The sequence below is a fragment of the Corythoichthys intestinalis genome, chromosome 9, assembly GCF_030265065.1.
Source record: "Corythoichthys intestinalis isolate RoL2023-P3 chromosome 9, ASM3026506v1, whole genome shotgun sequence".
NCBI lineage: Eukaryota > Metazoa > Chordata > Actinopteri > Syngnathiformes > Syngnathidae > Corythoichthys > Corythoichthys intestinalis.
The window spans coordinates 43995744-44010579 of NC_080403.1; the positions used below are offsets into that span (position 1 = coordinate 43995744).

Sequence of the window (14836 nt, forward strand, 5' to 3'; positions counted from 1 at the left end):
GTCCACTCGCCTTTACTGTATAACACATACAGTGGGGAGAACAAGTATTTGATACACTGCCAATGGGAAAACCTGTACATGTATCTGTACATATCTGTACATATCTTACCCTAAATAAAACAAGAGACACATAATTGCCACTAAAAGAAACTTACCGAAATATGTGTGGAGCACTGAGCACAAATAGCAATTTGCATTGCATTGTGAATACAGCATAAACGTCTCACAACTACTAATTCTCCCACGTTTAGAAGACATGAGTATGGAACGGCGCTGCCCCCAAGCGGCCGGTGGCATTCTCTTCACTCTTAATGTCCATAAACGGCCTCATTGTAATGTTTGAGGCAATATGCCAGCGGGTCATTCATTCCATGCATTAATTGTGTCAAATATTTAAACGTGATTAATTTAAAAAATTAATTAACGCCCGTTAACGCGATAATTTTGACAGCCCTATTAAATATACAAACTTTTTGCTTAAAATAAGTCTGTTAATCTTTTTTTCAGCTAGCTGTTTTTATTATGTCAAGAAATCTGAGTAAAATTAACTTGAAGCACTGGAGCAGATGCAAAATTAGTGGTGTGTACCCCACCTCCACAACATTGACGTCTTTTTACATTACTTACAGTGGCTACTGCTGGCGGGGGGAAAAAACGTATAACATCCCTCGTCTTCAAAGGGGCCTGGGGAGGCGGCATGTTGTATTTCTGTCGGGCTGTGAAAGCGTTTGTGTGTGTGTGTGTGGGGGGGTTGAAGTCATGAGCCAATCAAACGTGCGTGTGAGGGGGGGAAATATGGACTGGCACATTCAGCGAGTGAAAAGGGGTTAATGTAAGTCTGAACATAATGAAAGTACTGTAATTCACTTAATAATGGTGGGATCAATTCTATCCTCACAACATATAGGAAGACAATCTAAATGACCTATATAACTGAAGTCATAATGCAAAAAAGGTTGCTTCAAAGTTGGTGGGGGATAATTTCAGCATCCTGAAAAGTTGGTAGTGTTATGTCCCCACCGTCCCTGTGCAAACCTACGCCCTTGGGTTCCACCCAAATTTGACAAGAACATCCTCATATACAGTATTTGCAGTAGCCTTATCCATGTCCAATAGGAAAAAAATGACAATAGATACAGGAAGTGACATCAGAACGACATAAAAATCTACGGGAAGCAACACAGAAATGCCCCCCAAAAAATCCATGAAATGCTTAACATTTGACAGAAGGTGACCCAAATTTGTACTGGAAGTGACCTAGGAATACCCCAAAATCAACATGAAGTTACTCAAAAAATGCCCCCAAATCATTAGGAAGTGGCCCAAAATCAAAAGAAAGTGACTTGTAAGTAGAGGTGCAACAATTAATCGACAACTATCCCAACCGTGAAGCATGGTGGAGGGAGCATCATGATTTCGGGCTGTTTTCATGCCTCAGGGCCTGGACAACTTGCAAACAATAATGAAAGAATAAGTTCAAAACTTTATCGAGGATCTTTTGCAGGAAAACCTGAGGCCGTCTGTCAGACAGTTGAAGCTAAAAAGAGGATGGATGCTTCAAAAAGACAATGATCCAAAAGACAGAAGTAAATGAACTTCGGAATGGTTTCAGAAGAACAAAATACACCTTCTGGAGTGGCCAAGTCAAAGTCCAGACTTGAACCCCATTGAGATGCATGACCTAAAGACAGCGATTCATGCCAGACATCCCAGGAATCTGACTGAACTACAGCACTTTTGTAGAGAAGAATGGGCCAAGATTATTCCTTATTAATGTGCCAGACTGATCTGCAGCTACAGAAAGTGTCTGGTTATTGCTGCCAAAGGGGGGGGGGGGGGGGTTGTTACAAAAAAAAATTGAATGTGGTGGTTCACTAACTTATTTTCCCCCTTCTGTTATTGTTTGCATATTATCCTCATAGAAATATGAAAACCTATAAATGCTTGGGTGGTTTTAGTTCAAGTAGACACTGTTTTTTCATCCGTGTGATTTTGACAAATATCACATTTGAGGGTGATTTTATGCAGAAATGTGAGAAATTCCAAAAGGTTCAGATACTTTTTCATACCACTGTAGACATCCAGTTCAATGAAACTTGGAGAACTAATTATTATTTCAATGCCATTGATCCTTTTTGACCGGTAAAAAGAGATAAGACATCTAGCGCCATCAATGGCACTGAAAGAGTCTTAAAAAGCGCCCTAAAAAGGGCTAACCGCGCTTCAAATGATGCTTGCGAAGTCATGTCCAACACCTCAATTACAGTCACGTCCAGTTAAAATCCTAAAAAGACTGACGCCAAATTTTGTGACCGGAATGTCAATGTATGCGCTAATTTCATGCTAATATCATGTAAATGCTACGTTAGCAGCATGTCTTTAAACGGTCTTCTTGTCAAGTCCCCCATCTGCGGTCTACATACTCCCGTCCCCCCTCGCGAACCCCGCGGGCTATCCCCCCCCATCCGCCCCTGTCCGGCTCCTCGCTAGCATATTGTCGGCAACGTTGCGAAGGTAGCGGCTGCCGCCTGAGCGGGAATAAAAAGCGGAATGGGAGGATACCGCCTGGGACATTCGCGGAAGAGCTGACCGGAGAGGACCTAGCGGGAAAAAAAACAGAACATCTGGCAGGACTTCACAAAACGGCAGGTAAGGTGAAACCTCTCCAATGTATGGCAGATGTCTCAAATAAGAAGACTGCGGAAGATTGAAGAGGAGCAACTTTGCGTCACCTTTAGGATCCGGAATAGATTTTTTAATATCCTAATGGAAGCCTTGACAGATGCCAGATTTTTTTGAAGCTCCAATGAGATATTTTCACAGAAGTTACTCAAACGTTCTTTGGGTTCTACCACCTCTGATAGGACTTAAAAATAAAAAAATTAAAACAAATCTGGATCTTCTATATCTAGATTAGGGAAATACAGAAAATAGGTCTACCAGAATAAAGTAGTAAAAAGTTACAAGATAAAAGTCATAATGTTGCAAGATTGAAGTCGTAATACTGTGTAACATGATGTAATATTATAAGAAAAGCCGTAATGTTACAGAATTTTATGTAATATTATGATAAAAGTGATAACGTAATTTTGCATTTTATTATAGAATTAAAATCTCAATATTACGAATGTTCATTCCACCCCTGTGATTGGCTTGCTACCTTATCATGGTGTACAGGAGGTTTGCTTGGATAGGCTCCGGCACCCCCGCCACACTCGTAAGGATAAAAAAATGGAGGATGAAAATGAATAAATAAATTTAAAATATTACAAAATAATGACACATTTGCAATTAATTGTGAGTCGACGAATACACAAAAAAAGGAAAAAAATTGCGATTAATTGGAAGTCAGCTGTGTTAAAAAGCAACAAATGTGCGATTAATCTCGAGTTAACTATAAGAAAATGAAAAATTGGTGATTAATTGCCAGTTATTTATTTTTTTAAATGCTTCAAATTTACAATTAGTGGTTAATTCACTATTTTGAAAAAATGCAATTGGGAGTTTTAAAAAAGCAACAAATGGGTAAATAATCGTGAGTTAACTATTTAATTTGAGATTAATTTTGAGTTTTTTTTTTTTTTAATGCAACAAATTTGCAATTGATTATGACTTAACTTTTTTTTTTTTTTTAATGTGACAAATTTGCGATCCATCATGAGTTAAAGATTAAAATAGTTTTGTGCTAAATTGCCAGTAAATTATTTTTACATAAAATTCAAAATATTTGCGATTAATCGTGAGTACACTATTTTAAAAAGCCCTAAATGCTCGATTAATCCTGAGTTAACTTTTATAAAATGTGGAAACATTTGTGATGAATTGCCAATTGTTTTTCCTTTTTTTTAAATGCTATAAATTTGTGATTAATCATAAGTTTACTGTTTTAAAAAGAAACAAATGGGCAAATAATCGTGAGTTAACTATTTCAAAATACTGGATAACAAGGTTCCGATTAGTTGATTATTCTTTTAAAAAGGCAACTAATTTGCAATTCACTATGAGTTAACGATTTAAAAATGCGACAATTTGGTGATTAATTGTAAATTGAGTATCTAAAAAGTGTAGCAAACTTGCGATTAATTGCGAGTTAACGATTTTAAAAATATATATATTCCGATTAATCGTGAGTTATTTTTTTAAAAACGTGACAAGTTTGCAATTAATCACGAGTTAGTTGTTTATAAACTGACAAATTGGGAATAATCTTTTTTTTTTTTTAATTGCGATTAATTTTGCTTTAACTACAGAAAAAGTGACAAATTTAAGATGAATCGTGTGTTAACTATTTTAACATGCTACAAATTTGCGATTAATCATGAGTTAACTATTTAAAACTGACGAATTTGTGAATAACCACAAGTTAGTTATTTATAAAATAAATAAATGATGTGATTATTGTGAGTTAACTACTGAATAAGTGAGAAATTTGAGATAAATTGTAAGTGAACTACTTAAAATGCAACAAATTTGCGATTAATCGCGATTAAACTATTTAAAAATGCAACAAATTCGCGATTAATAGCCAGTTAACTAATTTAAAAAGCTAGATAATCTGATTAATTGTGAGTTAAGTATTTTAAAAAGTGACAAATTTTAATTGATTGTGAGTTAACAATTGAAAAAAAGATTAAAGATATTTTAGCTTAATCGTGTGTTACTATTAAAATGCAACAAATTTGCGATTAATCGTGAGTAAACTACTTTAAAAATGTGGCAGATTTGTGATTAATTTTGAGGTGACTGTTTTAAAAAGCAACAAATTTGCGATGAATTATGAGTTAAATGTTTTGAAAATTCCCCAAAATTGCAAAGAATTGTGAGTTAGCTATTTATTTAAATTATGCAACAAATTTTAATTGTAAATTATTGAAAAACAGAAATTTGAGATTAATTGTGTCTTAATATTTAAAAATGCATCAAATTTGCTATTAATTGCGAGTAAATTACTTTTAAAATGTGACAAATTTGCCATTATTCTGAGGTAACTATTTTAACAAGCGACAAATTTGCGATTAATTGTGAGTTAACGTTTTGAAAATCCCAAAAAATTGCAAGAATTGTGAGTTAACTATTTAAAAAATGCAGCAAATTTCTAATTGTGAGTAAACTATTGAAAAAAAGAGAAATTTGAGAGTTATGATGGGTTACTATTTAAAAATGCAACAAATTTGCGATTAACCGTGAGTAAACTACTTTAAAAATGTGACAATTGTGAAGTGACTATTTTAAAAAGCGACAAATTTGCGATTGAGTGTTAATGTTTTGAAAATCCCCCTAAAATTGCAAGAATTGTGGGCCAACTATTTCTTTAAAAAATGCAACAAATTTGCAATTAATTGTTAGTAAACTACTTTTAAAACTGTGACAAATTTGTGATTAATTGTGAGTTATTTTAATAAGCTCGACAAATTTGCCATTAATTGTGAGTTAATGTTTTGAAAATCCCCCCAAATTGCAATAATTGTGAGTTAACTATCTAAAAAATGCAACAAATTTACAATTAATCGAGAGTATACTTTAAAAATTGACAAAATTGTGATGTAACTATTTTAAAAAGCGAAAAATTTGCGATTGTGAGTTAACGTTTTGAAAATCCCACAAAATTGCAATGATTTGTGAGTTAACTATTGAAAAAGATAAATTTGAGATGAATCATGTGTTACTTTTTAAAAATGCAACAAATTTGCGATTAATCGTGAGTACATTATTTAAAAACGGACAAATTTGCAAATAATCAATATTAATTATTTAAAAAAAAAAAAACATGATGCGATTGTGAGTTAACTACTGGAAAAGTGACAAACTTGAGATAAATCATGAGTAAACTATTATAAAATGCAACAATTTTGCGATTAATCGCCATTTAACCATTTAAAAATGCAACAAATTTGCGATTAATCTCCTGTCAAATCATTTAAAAAGCTAGATAATCTGATTAATCATAAATGAACTATTTTAAAAAGCGACCAATTTTAATTAATTGCGAGTTAACTATTGAAAAGAGACATATTTTAGCTTAATCGTGTGTTACTCTTAAAAAATGCAACAAGTTTGCGATTAATCGTGAGTAAACTACCTTGCAAAATGTGACAAAGTTGCGATTAATTGTGAGGTGACTATTTTAAAAAGCGACAAATTTGCGATGAACTATCAGTTAAATGTTTTGAAAATCCCCCAAAAAATTGCAAAGAATTGTGAGTTAATTATTTATTTATTTTTTTAAAATGCAACAATTTTGTAATGAAATGATGCAATGATTTATAAATTCATTTACAGTTAGATTAAAAAAAATATATATATATATATATATAAAAAAGTAATTTAATGCATATATATAGCAATAACTTAATACTGATCTTTTTTTTTTTTTATGAGGATCTAAGAAGGTTTTAACTCTATTTTTGCTTTCAACTACAGTAGGCGCTAATTCAATTTAAGTAACTTAATTAAAATACATCATAAATTAGTATTTTTTAAATAATAGATATTTTCTTGGACTATTTTTGCATCAAGGCATGAATTGATTACCAAAAATATTCCCATTATGCTATTTTGATGTTCTTCAAATGTAGCATATTTACATGATATTTAATTCAAACAAAACAAACAAAACAATTAACCCCAGTCAAAAAAAAGCCTCACACACACAAATAATTGGAAGGCTTTTACGAGTACATAAAAAAAACGCAGCTTGTCATGCCTTTCTCTCAAACGTCCTTTTTGTTTACGACTGACGATATTTGACTAATTCATAACAGATTTTCATTTAGCAAAACTATAAAATGAAAAGATGGGTTATGATGCTTTAGATCAGCTTTTTTTGACACTTGTGTGTAACATATTTTACAACTTCACTGTACTTTTCTGTACACACACAAATCGGAAGCTAAAGTTCAAGCGTCGGCCAAGCGTTGCCGGAGGACCTCAACGGAATTCTCTTTCGTGAGTCAAGTCGAGCCGAGCGCTCGGTGAGAAAAGGCTCCAAACAATTTAGTGGCTGTCGACCTTTGAGCTGAAAAATGAAAGCAAAGCTCTCGACTGAAATGGAAGCAATTTGCCTGTCAGCGGCTTTTCCCAATTGGATTGAATTGAATTGGACCTCTAGGGCCGTCAATGGCAGTCAACGAGTGCTCCTCAATGACTTCCATCCTCCAACCACAACTGTGTAAGTGCCATTGACGGTGCTACACGTCCAACTTATTTTGACTGGGAGCGGTACAATGTGTTAATTATTAGTCCTCCCACAGTGTATGGAACTATAAAAACGATATATTAGTAAACACTGAACATGTATACAAAATAAAATAAAATAAAAAAAGAAAATCGCCAAAACAAAAATGTCATGCAATTATGCTATATTTTTCTATTATGATGTATATATACGACATTTAGGGTACGTAGAAATAGCATATAAATCTGGTGTCTTAGAAAACTTGAAAAATGAAGCAAAAAATGATGGAAATATGCTTCGTTATCAATACATTTGATGAAAATGTCTTTTCAATAGCCAAAATGATAAAAATATGGTAAATCTGAGGTACAATGAACAAAAATCATGGATTTATGCTATAATTAATTGTCTATAATGATTTAAATATGCTACATTTGGGGTACGTAGAAATAACATGTAAATTTGATGTATTAGAAAACAGGAAAAATAAAGCAAAATATAATGGAAATATGCATAATTGTCAATATATTTGATACAAATTTATTGCAATAGTCAGTCAAGATGATGACAATATCGCAAAGCTGAGGTACACTGTCAAAAATGTTATGCAATTATGCTATATTTGTTTATTATGACGTAAATAGGCTACATTTAGGGTACATAAAAATAGCATGTAAATCTGGTGTATTAGAAAACATGAAAAATGAAGCAAAGTATGATGGAAATATGCTTCGTTATCAATACATTTGATGAAAATTTGTCTTTTCAATAGCCAAACTTATGAAAATATGGTAAATCTGAGGTACAACGAGCAAAAATCATGGATTTATGCTATGATTAATTGTCTATAATGATGTAAATATGCTACATTTGGGGGATGTAGAAATAGTATGTAAACTTGATGTAATAGAAAACATGAAAAATGAAGCAAAATATAATATGCATAATTATAAATATATTTGATGCAAATTTATTGCATTTATAGTCAGTGAAAATGATGACAATATGGTAAAGCTGAGGTACACTGAACAAAAATTTAATGCAATTATGCTATATTTCTCTATTATGACGTAAATATGCTACATTTAGGGTACCTAAAAATAGCATGTAAATCTGGTGTATTAGAAAACAGGCGAAAATGAAGCAACATATGATGAAAATATGCTTCCTTATCAATACATTTGATGCAATTTTTTTTGCAATTGTCAAAATGTTGAAAATATGGTAAATCTGAGGTACATTCAACAAAAAAATGGATGGATTTATGCTATATTTAATAGTCTATTATATATTCATATAGTCTATATTATATATAGGCACGTAGAAATAGCATGTCAGTCTAATGTATTAGAAAACATGCTAAATGAAGCAACATATGAAGGAATTGTGCTTCATTATCAATACAAGACAACAACATTTTTGCAATAGGCAAATTGGTGACAATATGGTAAATCTGAGGTACACTGAACAAAAAAATCATGGAATTATGCTATATTTAGGTGTCTATTATGTAAATATGCTACATTTAGGGTATGTTGATTCAGCATGTAAATCTGGTGCATTAGAAAACATGCAAAATGAAGCAACATATGAAGGAAATATGCTTCATTATCAAGACATTTGATGTAAATTTGTTGCAATACTTAGTCAAAATGATGACATTATGGTAAAGCTGAGGTTAACTGAACAAAAATTTAATGCAATTATGCTATATTTCTCTATTATAACGTAAATATGCTACATTTAGGGTACATAAAAATAGCATGTAAATCTAGTGTATTAGAAAACATGCCAAAATGAAGCAACATATGATGAAAATAAGCTTCTTTACCAATACATTTGATGTTGAAAATATGTTAAATCTGTGGTACACTGAACAAAAAAATCATGGAATTATGCTATATTTAATTGTCTATTATAATGTAAATATGTTACATTTAGGGTATGTTGATATAGCATGTAAATCTGGTGCATTAGAAAACATGCAAAATGAAGCAACATATGAAGGAAATATGCTTCATTATCAATACATTTGATGAAAATTTGTTGTAATAGCCAAAATATGAAAATATGGTAAATCTGAGTTACATTGAACAAAAAAATCATGAAATTATGTTGTATTTAATTTTTTTATTATGATGTAAATATACGAAATTTCGGGTACATAGAAAAAGCATGTAAATCTTCTGTATTAGAAAACATGAAAAATGAAGTAAGATACAATGGGAATATGCTCCATTATCAATACATTTGATGAAAATTTGTTGTAATAGCCAAAATATGAAAGTATGGTAAATCAGAGGTACATTCAACATAAAAAATCATGAAATTATGTTGTATTTAATTGTTTACTATGATGTAAATATGCTACATTTAGGGTACGTTGAAATAGCATGCAAATCTGATGCATTAGAAAACATGACAAATGAAGAAAAATCTGATGCATATATGCTTAATTACGAATACATTTGATGCAAATTTGTTGCCATGGCCAGTCAAAATGAAGACAAGATGGTAAAGCTGAGGTACATTGAACAAAAAAAATCATGGAATTATGCTATATTTAATAGGCTATTATGATGTAAATATGCTCCATTTAGGGTGGATAGAAATAGCATGTAAATCTGGTGTATTAGAAAACATGAAAAATGAAGCAAATTATGGTAATATGCTTCATGATCAATACATTTGATGCAAATTTGTTGCAACAGTCAGTCAAAATGACAATATGGTAAATCTGATGTACATTGAAAAAATAATGCAATTATGCTGAATTTGTCTATTATGATGTAAATATGCTGCATTTAGGCTATGTAGAAATAGCATTCAAATCTGGTATATTAGAAAACATTAAAAATGAAGTAAAATATGGTAACATGCTTCATTATCAACACATTTGATGCAAATTTCTTGCAACCGTTGGTCAAAATGACGACAAAATGGTAAATCTGAGGTACAGTGGGGCAAATAAGTATTTAGTCAACCATTAATTGTGCAAGTTCTCCCACTTGAAAATATTTAGAGAGGCCTGTAATCGTCAACATGGGTAAACCTCAACAATGAGAGACAGAATGTGGGGGAAAAAAAAAAAACAGAAAATCACATTGTTTGATTTTTAAAGATTTATTTATTTTATATGGTGGAAAATAAGTATTTGGTCAATACCAAAAGTTCATCTCAATACTTTGTTACGGTACAATGAATAACACATTCATGCAATTATGCTATATTTGTTTATTATGATTAAGCCTGCACAATATATCGTTTGAATATCGCAACATGCGCAATATTCCTATAGCAGGATGTACGATTATTGTTACTTTTTGAACACATAAACTTTGGTTTGCTTCATTAAAGCAGCAAGTGTGTCTACATAGGGCTTCCTGTTTTCATTTTTTATACAGCAGTCTTCATCATTCACAAATAAACCCTCTTGGCCTGGATTAAACGGTATTATAGGAATACAATAATATGTCGCTGTTTTGCAATTTCTGCACTTTCAGTTCTTAAATGAATCAGAATCAGAATCAGAATAATTTATTGTCATTGTTCCAACACAGAAACAACGAAATTAAAAAATAGCAGCTCTCATGGACCAAAAACAAGGAAATAAATAAAATAAAATAACAGTACTTAAAAGACTATACACTCTATGAGGTGGGGGATATATACACGGGCAAGAATGATTATGAAATTTTTTTTTATATGCATTTCACTGTACATGTGCACATTGATCCAAAACCACATTCAGTGTGAGGCGTTCAGAGCAGCGACGGCTCTCGGATAAAAGCTGTTTTTTAGTCGATTAGTTCTGGCCTTTATTGCCCTGAAACGCCTCCCAGAGGGTAATAGTTGGAACAGGTGGTGGCCAGGGTGTGAGGAGTCTCTGGTGATGCTGTGAGCCCTCCTGAGGCAGCGGGTCTTATAGACTGACTCCAGGGATGGAAGAGGGCAGCCAATCAGTCTCTGGGCGGTGTTGATGACCCTCTGGAGCTGGTTCCGCTCTGCTGCGGTGCAGCTGGAGAACGAGAAGAGATAAATAAATAATAAATAATAAAGTAAATTGAAGCACCTTGAATCTAGAATGCAACAATAAAATCACAGAAACTAAGATAACATTTTTATAACGAAGAATATGATAAATTGTTTAAAGAACATAATGAGAAAAACAATAGGGATCTCAAGGGAAAAAAATCTAATAAAAATACTGAATGCAACACCCTAATACAATAACATGGTGAGTCAACTAAAGAACATAATGAGAAAAACAATAGGGAATCTCAGGAAAAACAATCTAATAAAAATACTGAATGCAATACACTAATACAATAACATGGTGAGTTAACCAAAGTCTTCCCAAACAGAGCTATTCAAGTCATCTGGTGAAAATTCTCCTAGTTTTAACATTGCAATATATATCGCAAACCCTCAAAAAGTCACAATGTAAGTTTTTTCCAATATCGTTCAGCCCTAATTATGATGTAAATATGCTACATAAAAATAGCATGTAGATCTAGTGTATAAGAAAACATGAAAAATGAAGCAAAATATGATGGAAATATGCTTCATTATCAAGACATTTGATGCAAAATTGTTGCAATAGTCAGTCAAAATGATGACAATATAGTAAAGCTGAGGTACATTGAGCAAAAAAAAAAAAAAAAAAAAAAAAATGCAATTATGCTATATTTGTCTCTAATGATGTAAATAAGCTACATTTAGGGTACATAAAAATAGCATGTAAATCTGGTGTATTAGTAAACATGAAAAATAAAGCCAAATATGATGGAAATATGCTTCATTATCAATACATTTGATGCAAAATTGTTGCAATAGTCAGTCAAAAATGATGACAATATGGTAAAGCTGAGGTACATTGAACAAAAAAAATGCAATTATGCTATATTATTCTCTAATGGTATAAATATCGGGTACATAAAAATAGCATGTAAACCTGGTGTATTAGAAAACATGACAAATGAAGCAAAATATGATGGAAATATGCTTCATTATCAATACATTTGATGCAAATTTGTTGTAGAAAATATGGTAAATCTGAGGTACAGTGAACAGAAATTTCATGCAGTAATGCTATATTTGTCTATTATCATGTAAATATGCTAACAACGAACAACCACTTCCGGTGTCCATCAATGAGTATCTTACAATGCTCTGCTGGAATTTTTGACCATTCTTCTTTGGCCAACTGCTCCAGGTCTCTGAGATTTTAAGGGTGCCTTTGGAGGTCTCCAGTGCTTTCTCTCAAACCATTTTCTAGTGCTTTTTGAAGTGTTTTTTTTTTTTTTGGATCATATCCTACTGGAAGACCCTTGACCTCTTAGGGAGACCCAGCTTCTTAGCACTGGGCCCGACATTATGCTGCAAAATTTGTTGGTAGTCTTCAGACTTCATAATGCTATGCACACAGTCAAGCAGTCCAGTGCCAGAGGTAGCAAAGCAACCCCAAAACATCAGGGAAACTCTGCCATGTTTGACTGTGGGGACCATGTTCTTTTCTTTGAAGGCCTTTTTCCCCCCATAAACTCAATGTTGATGCCTTTCCCCAAAAAGCTCTACTTGTGTCTCAGCTGACCAGAGAACATTCTTCAAAAACGTTTTTTGGCTTTCTCAGATAGGTTTTGGGAAACTCCAGCCTGGCTTTTTTATGTCTCTGGGTCAGAAGTGGGGTCTTCCTGGGTATCCTACCATTGAGTCCCTTTTCATTCAGATGCTGACGAATAGTACGGGTTGACACTGTTGTACCAACGGACTGAAGGACTGCTTGAACTTGTTTGGATGTTAGTCGAGGTTCTATATCCACCATCTGCACAATCTTTCGTTGAAATCTCTCGTCAATTTTTCTTTTCTGTCCACATCTAGCGAGGTTAGCCACAGTGCTTTACACTTATTGATAACACTGCGCACGGTAGACACAGGAACATTCACGTCTTTGGAGATGGCCTTGCCCATGCTTCCTCATAAGTCCTCACACCGTTCTTTGGTCTTCTTTCTTTTCTTCATGCTCAATGTGGTACACAAATTGCCTGGCACGGCCAGACTGTTCTGCCTGTATTTTTCAAACACTGTGAGAATAGTCTGGGACCCACCTCCTTAACGGCCTGTCAAGCCAGCAGACCCGGCTGCAGAAGGAAATTACAGGGGGGCATTACATATTTTTTGGGGGGGCACACTTCTTCAATGTAAATTTAGCCTGAACAGTGGTGCTTTTACCAGTTATATTTTCTGATGATGGTGTCAGTCAGTGAAACTGCAGGAGGTGGCAGCGCTATCCCTTCACGGCCGCGTCTTTGTCATGGCTTGAGTTCAACTTTAGTTTATTGAAAAAAAACACGGATGTCCATTCCAATTTGAATTAGCAACGGAGGAGCCGCTCAATCGCCATTACTGTAACCGAAGCAATCCCTATCCAATCGCAGTACCCAATGGCCAGCTAGTCGGCCCGCCCCCCTTATCTGTGATTGGCTAGAAATTGCCTTGAGTCGCTGCTCAGATTGGCTGAATTGAATGACGACAGATCAAGATAGGATGAATAGAGCAGTGTTTTTCAGCCTTTTCTGAGTCACGGGACGTTTTTACATCGGAAAAAATCTTGTGGCACACCACACCAAAATGTTCCAAAATTACTTTCTGTACAGTATATTTAATTATAAAACAATTTCTCAGTATTTATACTTACTCAGTGTGAAACTTGAGCCTGTTAAGATGAACACAAAGCCAAAAAACTGGCAGGAATCTTCTTCAACAGCTCTCAGTCTCTGTTTTTATTTATTTTTATTTTTTTTAGCAATTAGGCTTGATAATCAGACAGGGGGACTTGAGCAATGTCTTTAAGCACATCACGGCTGGTCATCTAGCTAACAATGGCTTTGCAGGCAGGTAGTATTAACGTCTCTGCCACAGTTTGGGACTTTTTGGATTTAGCAACAAAGTAACTGGATTTCAGGGCTTTCTTATTTACCTTTGTAGTTTTTCTTTAAAAAGTTGCCCTTTTCTCTGTGTTTTCACGAAGGCGAACAAAATAGTCCGACTTGTTCTGAAGCGACGGGCATTCATTTGGAGATGACGTTTAAGCTTGTATGGCGGCATGATGCTGGACAGCTGCTCGTGTCGCATTCAAGAACTGCTCGGATGTCTAGCCATCACCCACCTTACTGTCCTCGATAATGTGTTGGAATAAAACACAGAGACAGGATTGAGGGTCGTCACATATGGATAAAATGTAAAGGACACTTTTGTGTATATCGACACTTGACGAGTCAAATGATGAACAGTAGACGTGCTAGGGTCCACATTGTAAGGTAAGTAAGGTGGCTGATGGCTAGAAATCCGAGCAGTTATTGAATGCAACACTAGCAATGCCTCGCTCATCTGCACACAACCGAGAATTTTTTGCCTACTCCTTCCTTCCTACTGCAACTTTGCCCGACGATGTTAAAAACAAAAGTGACATTGGATAATTTCTCGCGGCACACCAGACGATCTCTCACGGCGGCGGCACGATTGGTTGAAAAACACAGGAATAGCGGGTTCGTCCTCTCCGTGTGTGTGTGTGTTTTTGTGGAAGATTTAAAAAAAAAAAAATTACACAGTACAGTTTATTCGAGCTAGGGCGGGCACAGTAGTCTCTCAGGGCGGGCCCGG

At 34.1% G+C, this 14836-nt stretch overlaps 1 protein-coding gene across 1 annotated transcript in view; it reads left to right on the forward strand.

Annotated features, from left to right (window-relative positions):
* Positions 1-2583: 2583 nt before the first annotated feature.
* The window catches only part of asip1 (agouti signaling protein 1), a 68769-nt gene continuing 56516 nt past the window's right edge, over positions 2584-14836 (forward strand). Inside the window, exon 1 of the mRNA XM_057846397.1 lies at positions 2584-2649. The gene's annotated coding sequence lies outside the window, so the exon portion shown is untranslated. The remainder of the gene's footprint in view (positions 2650-14836) is intronic.